Raw genomic sequence first — 3,432 nt, 5'->3', positions numbered from 1 at the left:
AGCCACTGCACTGTTTGATGGTTATGGGGTTGGGCCAAGCATAAAGGACTGTACTCATCAGCATCGAAGTAGAAATTTGAATGCGAACAAGGTGAACATTACAGGGGCGACAACATTTGTTGGAAAAAAGGAGAACTTCTTGTCGAATGAGGCAAACAAGCAGGTAATTATCCAGCTCATCATGGAACATTTGCGACAGAGAAGCTGCAAAGTGATTCAAACTGAAGGAGATGCCGACACTGAGATCGCAAAAGCAGCCGTCACAATGTCTGCTTTCAAATCTACCACCCTCGTTGGAGAAGACACAGATCTCCTCATACTCTTACTCTACCATGTAGTGGTAACAAACTGCACTGAACTCTATTTCTGCTTGGACAAGGCAAAATCAAATGTCTATAATATCAAGGTTCTTAAGCGGATACTCGGAGAAGCAACTTGTAATGATCTATTGTTTCTCCATGCCTTTACCGGATGCAACTCAACAACCAGAGTATTTGGGATCAGAAAGAAGTTCCAAAGAAGTTCCAAAGAAGTTCCAAAGAACCTTCAAGAAAGAAAGGGAATCAGAGACTGTTCGAAAGCGTTCTGCTCACCAAAGCAAAGTCAGGATGTTGTGGAAACCAGTGGCTGTAGGGCAATGGTGGCGTTGTTCAATGGAAATCAGAACAACTCCCTGGCATCTATCAGATATAATATGCTCTGCAAGAAAGTTGTGAGAACTAAGACTTTCATCACGCCTGAAAGATTGCCACCAACCACCTCGGCCTGTAAATTTCAATCCCTGCGGACTTACTACCAAGTTATGAAGTGGATGGGCTGTAGTGATGAAATGGAGCCATCTGAGCGGGGATGGAGGGTAGAAGGGGAAAAACTCGTTCCAGTGATGACAGACAAAAGACCTGCTCAAGAGGTACTTATTCAGATGATTCACTGCAACTGTTTGGGAGGGTGCAATACGCTAAAGTGTACCTGCAGAAAGCATGGGCTGGAATGCACCAGTGACAATATGACAAATGAGCCAGTGATAGAAAAGGATGATGAACAAGACTGCATCTGAGAAGCCATAAGGTAGCATATTATGTGTCATGACGTCAGTACTTCATACCAGAGTTGTCCCTTGATTACATCACTGATGACATCATGACGTCAGTACAAATGCAACTTTCATTCCAGGAACTACTGTTATTTGAAAAACTGGTGAAAAGAGCATCCCTTAAAACATCAGGGTTAAAAAAACTTGCAATTTGATGGTTATCAGTCAGATTTTTGATGTTTTTCTGCTGGTGGCCATCTTGGTTTTTGATGTCATTTTTGGAGACTTTCTCATCTGTCAAAATTATCCAACTTTTGATACGTTGTTCTCCACATCGAATAGTACAATAAATGATCATAAAGAATTTTTTTGGGGCTAGGTGGTATATTGACCCAATAACTATTATCCTCGTAGCAGAGCACATTCCACCCCAGACCAATGTCAAGCAAGCTCTGGAGGTACTAAGCAATGTAATCAGCAGCATGAAACTGCACACCAAGATACTTTCCCTATCATTGCGAGAGATTTCAACCAGGCCAGCTTGAAGTAGTCTCTGAATAACTACCACAAACATATCACCTGTGGAACCTGTGCCCATAGTTATGCAACCAACAAGAACGCTTACCATGCCATCCCACGGCCACACTTTGGAAAGTCCGATTACCTGACTGTACTTCTACTCCTGGTGTATGGGCAGAGACTAAAGACCACAGCATCAGCGGTGAGTATAAGGAGGTATGGTCAAGGAAGGCATTGAAGTGCTTACAGGACTGCTTTGACAGTGTACTGGAAAATATTCAGGGATTTATCTTTGAGTCTGGATGAATAGGCCACAATTATCACTGACTTCATCAGGCTCTGTGTGGATGAATATGTGCCTTTGAGAACAAATCCAAATCAAAAGTGATGGATGAACCAGGAGATTTGGAGCCTGCTGAGGGCTAGATCTATGGCATTCAAGGCTGGTAATCCAGCACTGTACAAGAAGTCCAGGTATGACCTATGGAAAGCTATCTTAAGAGCAAAAAAAAATTCCAATTGAAGTTAGAGATGGAATCAGATGCACATCAGCTCTGGCAGTGTTTACAGGCCATTATTTATACATGCCCCTCCTCCCCCTCATACCCCATCCATTATTTATTTATATATATATTCTTTTTCTCTCTCTCTCCTTTTTCTCCCTCTGTTCCTCTCACTATACTCCATGCCCATCCTCTGGGCTTCACCCCTCCCCCCTTTCCTTCTCCCTGGGCCTCCTATCCCATGATCCTCTCATATCCCCTTTGCCAATCACCTGTCCAGCTCTTGGCTCCATTCCTCCCCCTCCTGTCTTCTCCTATCATTTTGGATCTCCCCTGCCCCTCCCACTTTCAAATCTCTTACTAGCTCTTCTTTCAGTTAGTCCTGACGAAGGGCCTCGGCCTGAAACTTCGACTGTACCTCTTCCTAGAGTTGCTGCCTGGCCTGCTGCGTTCACCAGCAATTTTGATGTGTGTTGCTTGAAATTCCAGCATCTGCAGATTTCCTTGTGTTTGCATTTTTAAATGAACAAAAGGGACTCAATGGCCTCCACCCATGCTAAAATAACTCTAGGTTACTGAGTGAAGAACTGATGCAAGAAACTAGAAAGGGGGCACCTGGATTTGAACCAGGGGCCTCTTGATCTGCAGTCAAATGCTCTACCACTGAGCTATACCCCCTACTGGCAATAATGGGGGCTACGCTTCCAGAATGGAAAATGCTGCAATAATCAAGAACAGACTAGGTTCATGGAAACAATTGACTCAGGTATACTGGGTCTTAAAACTCATCTTCACTAGAATACCTGAGACATTCTAGAAGGAGTAGGCACCCTTTTTGATAATAAAACAAATGTTCCACCAGCCTAATTATCCAAATACAGATCCTTACAGGTAGCTTAGTGGTGAAGTATTTGGCTGCAGGTCAGATTGTCCCATTAATGTGTTAGATGATATAAGTATCCAATTTTCTCACTTCAGTTCGTATCATCAAAAATAGCAATTTAATGTAAGCACTAATTGTAGGAAAAATTCATTTTACCACTGTGGCAAATGGGGAATTTAAATTAATGTAACTTAAATAAATCTATCATTTTTTAAAAAAAGAAAACAAACCTTAGTCATTTTAAGCATGAGGAATTCTGCAGGTGCTGGAAATTCAAGCAACACACATCAAAATTGCTGGTGAACACAGCAGGCCAGGCAGCATCTCTAGGAAGAGGTACAGTCGACGTTTCAGGCCGAGACCCTTCGTCAGGACTAACTGAAGGAAGAGCTAGTAAGAGATTTGAAAGTGGGAGGGGGAGGGGGAGATCCAAAATGATAGGAGAAGACAGGAGGGGGAGGGATGGAGCCAAGAGCTGGACAGGTGATTGTTAA

The 3,432-nt window shown here is 43.0% G+C and overlaps 1 non-coding gene across 1 annotated transcript; it reads right to left on the bottom strand.

The window, feature by feature from the left end:
* Window positions 1-2,661: 2,661 nt before the first annotated feature.
* trnac-gca (transfer RNA cysteine (anticodon GCA)) lies at window positions 2,662-2,733 on the bottom strand. Its single transcript has one exon. It is a non-coding gene; the product is annotated as a tRNA-Cys (tRNA).
* Between the last annotated feature and the right edge of the window lie 699 nt (window positions 2,734-3,432).

This window comes from Mobula birostris, chromosome X (genome assembly GCF_030028105.1).
Source record: "Mobula birostris isolate sMobBir1 chromosome X, sMobBir1.hap1, whole genome shotgun sequence".
NCBI classification, from domain to species: domain Eukaryota; kingdom Metazoa; phylum Chordata; class Chondrichthyes; order Myliobatiformes; family Myliobatidae; genus Mobula; species Mobula birostris.
This window is presented reverse-complemented; position numbering and strand designations above follow the sequence as displayed.